A 9266-nucleotide genomic window follows, 5' to 3' on the forward strand; every position below is an offset into this window, starting at 1 on the left:
TCCAGCAGCAGAGAGGGCAGAGCAAGGCTGGCAAACGGCTCACAGGAGCAGCTGTAGCTCCCAAAATAGTTGGGCTGTGCCATTTCAGTCTCACTGGCCAAACCCAGTGTCCATGCAGAGCAATCGGGAAGCTGGGCAGTGTTTGCTGCTCACACCACAGTTCCTTGTCTTCTCCGGATGGATGGAACTGCTGCACCAGGATGTGACCTGTGGGCCACCAAAGGGCACCTCAATACAAAGAATGTGTGTGACACACGGTTGCCTCCTCTCCTCTCCCATAGCTCACAGCACCTCAAATTATGCCTTAACTATTAATCAATAAAAGGGCTTTGCCAGAAGACAGAGGGGACACCCCACAGCAGCACCACAGTCAAAATCCCCTTGCCCATGCCTGGCTCAAGGAAATGCAACCCCTTCCCTTGACTTCCTCCTTCACCTCTCCCTCGATGCAAAATGAGGTCCAGTTCTGGTGTCCATGCCTTCTCTCGGTGCACATTGAGCTGTATGCAGGGGGCTGAGGCTGCTGAATTACTTTACTCTCAGGCAATGCAAGATCTACAATTTTTGACCAAGTCCTCCAGTGATTATTGCATTACAGCATTGTGTGAGTTTGGCCCCTCCTGTCATTCTCTTAAGAAAGACTGACTGGGTTAGGAGGGCAGGTTAATTTGTCAGTGGTGTGACAGCTATGGCTAAATCCAATTCTCATCCCTGTTATGCAGCTGACCAACTCGTTCATAGGCCTACCCTGACTGCCTGGCCACAATACCATAACCTGCGCCATGCAGTACTCAGCACTGAGAACAGTGATTTCTTTAGAAATATCGTCACAGAAATTATGAGATGATTCTGGGTGGAAAAGGCTTTGTTTTCCAAGGCCCAGCCCCCCTGTGCACTGCAAAACCCTTTCTGCCTCATGGAGAGGTAAAGCAAACAGTAACGTTGCTTTTTTCTTCACCTAGATGGGTCTTTGAATGTTGTGAGATGTTTCACGACATCATTTCTCTGACCCCACAGGCAGCAGGACAAGTCTGGGAAGAATCCGTCCCCAGTGCTGAAGATGAGGGACGCTGGGGTAGCAGCACTGGGGCTCAGTACAGAGGCAGGGGTGGAGAAACCGGCATGCACCGTCTCTGCTGGCAGCACCTGCTCACATGTGAGTCAACTGCAGGGCAGGAGGCTCTTGAGAGAATATAAGAAGGAAAAGAGATATTTAAGAAATTAGTCACAAGTACAGTGGCTTAATGAAGAGCCTGTTGGAGCAGCTGGGCTCCGTTTCACCAGAGGCTGCTCTGGCCACCTGGGCTGAGATGCAGGGGTGAGGAGTCTTGTTCAAGAACACAGCTGGCTCTCAGCATCCCTGCATCTCTCCCTGCCTTGTCCCTCGCCAGCACCAGGGAAACCCTCCCACCACGTACCTACCCACACAGCATCTCTGTCAGCCAGCTCAGGAAACATACAGCTGGAAAATAATGTGGGTAAGGAGGAAAAATAATAAATCACATTTTCCCTGCAGCCAAATCTGATCTCTGCCGCTGTCTTCAACAGATGCCGGTACCCTTCTGCGAGCACGGCCAAGAGGATGGAGCAGGGCAGGAACAAGTGACGGGGAGGGAGGAGTGGGAAGGGTTGGTTTCACTGAAACTCGGCATGGCTGGAGCTAACGAGCCTGGAGATGGGTCGCTGGCCTGGGCCGGTGTGTCTGGGCAGTACCATGCTGGTACCTGGGCCACTGCACCGAGCCATGCAGGCAACACCTGCAGGCCTTCCAAGTCTCCAAAAGAGACAACATGGTGGTGACCTCCCCTCCTTCACACTGCCTGATGCTCCCTTAGCTGTTGCTCTTTATATACCAGCAGGGCATATACGTATCTATAATGACAACGTGGGTATTGCTGCAGTACAAACCAAGGGAACAGAGAGATGAGATGCTGAAAAGGATTTGCATGTTTATGCTCTTCACATGTGGCGGCTGATTAGGTCCTCAGTGCAAAATGAACACTGAAGGTAAACCAAGTGCATCTCTCAAACAGGAAAACAAGGATTATTGCATGAACAAAGAAAATTCAGGCTGAATCATCTGAACATAAGAATTCAGAGGCTGAAACTACTCTGTATTAATAACTGCCTATTTAATTTCAAGTACTGACTGGAATATATCTTACTAATAAATAGGAACAGAGGGCACACAGCTGTTAGTAAATTTAGTTGAAATATTCCTGCTGAGACATTTTTGCTAGCAGAAACAGTCATTTTTACATAAAAAGCATTTCTCTATTCCAGAAAAGTCATCAATTTTTTTTTTCTGACAAAAGCCAAAATACTTTAGTGGAGCTAAAACTTCATTTTGTTTGAAAATATATCAGTTGCAAAGTGGGAGGAAGAGATAAGGAGAGGATTTTCTTAGTCCACTTCTAGCCATTAGCCACTTTGCTGCTTGATATCTTGATTTCACGACTTCTAATGAAAAATTAAGCTACAGGACAAGGAAGAGTCCTTGCAAGATTAAGTTATTTTTTCTGTATCTACAAAATGCCTCAATAAATTTTTGGCACAATGCCAGAAGTTCTGATAAGAGATACTGCCAATAAATTCCCAGCTGCATTAAGATGTAAACATAAAAGGCGAACATTACCCCCACCCCCCCACCCCCAAAAAAAAAGAAAGAAAAAAAAAAAGAAACAATTTATGTTAAGAGCATTCAGGATGGAAAAAGTAGTTACTATAAACAAAGTCAGAGGTTTGATTTAGATTTTAGTTTGGTTAGCCCACCTACTTCAATCTGGCTCAGGAACTGAAGGCAGAATCTGGCTTTTTCAGATTTTGCATATCAGGTCTATGAAAATGTGCTATTGAACTTAAATTGTTACTTCTCATCTGTTGCCTGAATGCGAACCCTTTGCACAAAGAAGTGAGACTACATGGCCACATTTTCCTTACAGTAAAACAAATGAGAGCAAGGAGGGAATAAAAGCCACCAGCAAACCCCACTCCTTCTGTTTAAAGTTATAGATGTAAGCAAAGAGCCCAGGGAGCAGCCCATATTAGGCAAAGTGCACTCTTTTCTTGTAAAAAGTTTGAAGAATTGAAGGTCTGCTGTCCCCACTTACAATCATCAGCGTGCTTGTGTACCGCAAATGAAAACAAGAGAAGATGCAAGGAAACCAGAGCAAAAGGAGGGGCATTAAACTCCTCGCTGTAGGAGCTGAGGGGTGGAGGGGGTGATGAGATGTGTGCAGAGGGAAATCATGGGGTCACCCTGGCTTGGTACCCACAGTCACAGCCCACAGGTTGGCATTGCTGCTACACCCGCTCTGCAACCAAGAGGGGACCTTTTGGCCGGGCTCCCCCACAGAAGGGGCAGTGGCAGGGAGAGCTGCATCCCGGGGGTCTGTCCAGGTTGCCCACCTCCATGCTGCAGGTAGTGGCGATGGGCCACACGCAGCCCCGCAGCCGATGGTGCTTTGCTTGGCAGCCCAGCAAAGAGCAGTCCGTGCTCCCAAAGTGCTGCCAGGCAGCCTGTGTGCACCCAAGACACAACACTTTGCCTGTGATGACAAAATCAAAGCTGTTTTAGCCCTCAGAGCCTCACCACATGTGACAGTGCTGGGTAACTTCACGAGGACATCACAACTAATCAAACCTGTTCGAAGCACGATGTAATGCTACACCTGGGTCAGGATCCCAGGTATGATTTCTGCCAGCTCTGCAGCTGAAAATGTGCTTTCTGGTATCTGGTCTCTATCAGGCTTCAGGAATCAGATTGGTTTATGAACCTGCTTATATTAAGAGCAAACAATTTATCACTGCGGATTTTCCATGGAGTAGCCTCGCTGCTGTTCCTCTGGGTTCATGGCTACCTGTCCCCGAGAACTCAAACCTCAACCCACGGCATCAGGGCACTGTGCAGCCTGTGGTGACTCCGTGGGTGCCTCTCCCTCCTTCTACCCCCAAGGCACACCTCAAATCTGGCATTTTTAACCTTTCCCTTTACTTTTTCTGCAATTCTTCCTGCAAGGTGTCTTTGATCACAAACATTGCATTAAGGCCGCTGGTGCATAACATGAGCAAGAATGGTATTCTCTCTATCCTTTACACTCAATTTTCTTTATGTGCCATGGCTTTCAGGTTGGCTACGCCATGATCAATAAGGTGTGTTCTTTTCCAGATAGACTCCACATACCATACAGTATGTTTAAAATTGCTGCATCAACAAATCAAAGTAAACAACCTTCTCTGTGAGATGATGAAAAACATAAATTATGTAGTCTTTAAACAAATGGTAAAGAGTTTCCTTATTAGGCTTCGGGGTCCTGTGTGTGTATATGCCCCTTGTAAAATCCTTGTCATTCCTGGGTCTGTAGGTCTGTATAATGTTCTTCACAGGTTCAATTGAGTGGTCAGCATACCATGCTTGGGCTGGGGGATTTGGCATAGACAGACACAGCCCCCCCCCACACATCCATGCATATATATATATATATATATATATATACACACACATATGTATTTATAAACTGCAGTGAAAAAGTTAAAATCTCTGCTGATTGTTTTCCAGAAATATTCTTGAGGGTGAAAGCTTGCCTTGATTCCAGTAGGAGATTTCCTCTTCCATTTCCCTTCTGTAGCATTTTCTCCATTTCTTGGCTTGCATAGAAATGTCTCCTATGTTCAGCCTCTTGCTTTACCAGGTAAGAAAGACACAGGCTTGTTCTTCCCAGCCATGCAAGCTCTAATCCACTTCTATGTCCTCCAGATGGTGGACCCGGTCACATCCTCACCCACTCTCTGTCCCTGGCCACCACCTGGCCACAGCCACCAAGGCACCTGAAAACCAGGGAAGACCTTGGCTGAAAACAGAAGAAAGACACTGAAAACACAGAATAAAAATGTATCAGCAGTTTTGCTCAGTCTCTCCATGGCAAGCTGGGCTGTAGCAGACGTGGGTGAGCTTCCCAGGGGCAGTGGGCAGGGGGCTGGGGTGGCTCACCACAGCCCTGCAGGAGATGGCCCCTTTGGAACAGGACATCCCTGTGACTGTCAGCTACCCAAGAGTGCCTGCGAGTATGAGAGTCACAGCACCAGCCTTCCCTACATAAATAATTTTGCTTAAACAAATACCATCTAGTTCATTGTACTCGTTATGGGAAATATCTTGAATAAGGCAAATACTGAGGTTATCAGAGAGATATGTCTTATCTAAGGCAAATGGCAATTTTTAGGGGGGTCATCACTGTTGACTGATTAAACACAATCCTGATGGGATGTCTGGCATGTACTTATCCAGAGAAATGCCCCACTTTTTCTGGGTAGCCTTTGAGAGCAAAAGCCTGTCCTGGTCTCTTGCCCAACTTCTATTTCCAATGCAATTATCTGTTATCTCAAAGCAAATGTACAATAAAGGAGGAGAATCAACAAGAACTTTGCAAAATGGGGTGCTGAACCACAGCTAGACTTCCAAGGATCACAGCAACACAACTAAGAAGTGTGTGTAGCCAAATGTACTCAATATCTCACCATCCTGGCAATTCTCCATGTCCCTTCTACAGCAGCTTTTCACCCTACCAAGTTGCTGTGTCTCATTTGAGATGTAACTCACATTAAAGGTAGAAAATCTTTCAAGTTACTTTCAGTGAGTCAGTGAACAACCATCCCAGGATAAAGACATGAAACTGCAATCTCTGAGGATGATCCTTTTTTCCCCTCATATTTCTCATGGACTGATAAGGAACTGTTCATATCTTTGAAACAATAAACGGTACCACAAAACCAAGTACTGCACGGGTAAAACAGCAGGATTAAGGATGTCTTTAATTACATCACCACCTCAGTGTTCTTGCCCCATTGCTAACAATTGCTCTTTGCAGTAGCTGAGCTGTTTTGCCAGCACTGAGTTCACCAGCGTGACTCCATGAGAGACCTGATAGTGTGACCTCTTTTTGAAAGCTGGAAAAAGGAGAAGCTAGGAGATTAAGGTCAAAATTGCCACCTTCCCAATTACTAGGAGTGCTCGGCTGGAGATGTTTCTGTATGCTCATGTTTTATAGCATCAAGCAGACTTTGTAGTTCGAACGTGAAAGCTTTGCACCAGCTGTGAGCACTCAGACATCTGGAAATCTGAAGTCAAGTATTAATCCAGCGCTTGTGCCCTTATAGCCCTACTGAACCACAGCCAAGTCAAGGGATATCTCCCACCTATCCTCTCTCTTCCCTCCCCCAGTGCATGCATACGTGGATACTCAGCAGACCCATGAAGGGACAGGAAAGATAGCAAAGCAAATAATGCAATGATCATTAAATTCCAGGGACTTCACCTTGGCTCTCCACTTCACGTGGAAGGCATTCAGGTGCTGTGAAGCATGGTAGTAATGTATCACAGTAAAATAAGTGAGTGTCTCATGGTGGGCACATAGAAAATGAGGAAAACACTAAAAAATTGCATGCAAGTCATTTGCCACATTATATATTTTGTGCAGCTTGCACAATGGGAGGTGCAGGGGAAGAAACAGTTTTTCCAGTGTGGTGTTTGAACACCCTCCTTGGACCATCTCTTCTCCTTCATCTAACTCACCACCTTCTTTCTTTGGCAGACACTGAAAAAGCTCCCCAGAGCCCCGTGTGCTCCCAGTGAGTCCCCAGCCCCTCCTGGAGTGCCAAGATTTAGACACTGGAGGGAGGTGGCATACAGCGTGGGAGGCAGGGGTCTCACACCTTGTCTTACAATCAACTGAGCCTCCAGCCGGCTGGATTCGCTTTGTGTCCAGGAGCAAAAGAGAACGAAATCACCTCTGTCACTGCCACTGGGCAGAGTGTCCCTTGTGCCCTGCATAGCTGCCTGTCCTATAGGGACATGGGACATGGACACTGTTCGTCACTGTGCCATGGGAATACTGGCCAAGTGGGAGATACCCTGGCTGTGTGCTGGATAAAGCCTTGGTCAGATGCCATGAGGTCTTGACTGAAACCAGTCTCTGAGTTTAGTTAAGGAGATTGTTTTCAATTAAATGGGCATTTTCTAAGGTGATGAGTAATTTGAAGGTGATTTTTGGCTTTGATGTCTTAACACATACTGCAGTTGGCTTCTTTAAATCACTGCTTTTTAAAAACCCCAAGGTAAGACTATCCACAGTTTCTTTGCTTTCAACAATATCAGTCTTTCATGGTGCCACATTTTTATCTAATTATTCCTGATTTTACTTGTTCTGCCTGGTGAGAATCCCCTGAAGTAACAGCCCTTACATCCTCACTCTTGGCTTCGAAGCAGAAAGGTTCATGATCTGGAAAAGTGGGTAAAGACTCAGAGAAAAAAAAAAAAAAAAAAAGCTGCTTATGCAAGGAAAGCTAGAGATAAGTATATATAAAAATGTTAGATACCTGCCATTTTACCCGAGTTGAGATTTTCTGCCATAGGTAATTCAATGCAGTTTAACATAACATTAGGGACCTGATTCCCATTTCATTTACTTAACGAAAAAACCAGAATAAATCCATTCTAAATGGAGCTAAACCATTTTAAAAGGGATTCGAGGTCAGCCGTAGGCGTATGAAATCTAGGCAAATTTACATGATGTAGGAGTCCCCCGCTTTTCAGTCACAGTGTAGCTATTAAGTGAAGGCTCAGCGGTTCATTATATTAGCGTTGGCACTCGGTGCAAGGTAGCAGGTGACTGGGTAACACGGTTCAAATGATGGCTGTGAATCAGATTTAGCTCATGCTTTCATTGAGGGCTGCTCACCATCATCTCCTGCGGAGATCTTTTCAAGTGTCAGCTCTGGGGGAATGTGCACTGGAATGCTCTTTCCCTAGCAATGGATCCTTAAGTGGAGAGAGAGGTGGAGCATGAGGCTGGTGATCTGCACACCTGGGGACAGGCTGGGCACCACAGAAAGCAGCCCCTACATGGACCAACAGAGCTTCAAAGCCCCGTTGCAGCATCTCCTACCCAGGATGGAAACCACTGCCAGTCCCTGCACTCCCAGGACAGTTTGTGCTGAGGCAGGACCAATAAATATATGCTGTTCACATCTCCGCTTCCCCAGGCTAGATGTCTGGAGGGTTATGGGGTTTACTTTGCTTTTGTGCGCAGTGTTCGTGAGGTGCATCTCTCATTTCCTGCTCTCGGTTTTGCCTGTGCATGCACTGATTGTGTGGATACTGCCTTATCTCTATTCCAGCTAAGCTTTTTTATCTGGACTCTGCTGTTTATTGCTTAATACAGCCCCATATAGTCATTTGGTGGTAGAACACGTGCCTTGTGAAAGGAAGGAAAGAAATAGAAGGGCATTTACAGTAGGTTTAGAGATTAATTACAGTAACCAGCAGTTAGTGACAGACACTATACAGTCAAAGCAATGAATAGGATTTCAAAACCTACCCAAATCCAGAGATTTTAGGCTGATTTTTCTCATATTTCTCTGTCCCCTATTACTGGCTCAAAATAGCACTTTTCAGTGTACAGACCCATACCAGTACTACTTTTCCTCAGGGGTAAAAGAAAGACCCCAAGCACAAGCACACAGGTCTCCAGCAGAATTAAGAATTTTCAGCTCCATGCCTCCAAACAGCTGCCCAGCAGTGGTGGTGGCTGGATGAAGCACTCTCCTGAACACTGAGGGAGGAGGAGCAGCGCCCACGACCCAGCAGTCTGCCACGGAGAACTGCTAATGGCATTTCATATCTCTTGGCAAAAGCTGCTGGTGATCACAATTTCCATTTCCACCCATTCCCACTTCCCATTAGACCAATTTGTCTCCCGTAGCAAAGTAGAACAAACAAGTGTTTGCAGTGCTGGTACACACAGTCACCTCAGTGGCCAGCAAAGCCAGCTGTGCAACACAACTTATGCAGAAAGTCATTGCCATGATTTAGAGACACCCTGGTGTTTTCTTTGCTTTTTCCTCACCACTCCTTCTTCATCACTGTTTTTTGTCACCAGGACTGCTGGCTTCATTTCTGGCTTCTAGTAGAGGTGGAGACACCTGCAGTGACCAGCTCTGCCCGGTGTGTCATCCAGCCTGAGCCGATGCCTCCGCAGCTCCCGGAGCAACAACGCGCCCCATCTGGGACTGATGGTTGGGTCTTAGTGTTCCTTCCACATCCAGGAGAGGGCTTGGAAATAGCGTGAATGTTGCTGCGTGCAGTATCCAGATCTAACAACTGGGCTTACAATTCCAAAGCAGCCAGCTGACTTCTCCAAACTGCTTTCTGGCCCATCCCAGTTGGCAGACCCCCCCCTCCCCAGGGGCTGCCCTGGAAGGAAACCAAG

The sequence above is a fragment of the Falco punctatus genome (genome assembly GCF_963210335.1).
Source record: "Falco punctatus genome assembly, chromosome: 7".
NCBI classification, from domain to species: Eukaryota; Metazoa; Chordata; class Aves; order Falconiformes; family Falconidae; genus Falco; species Falco punctatus.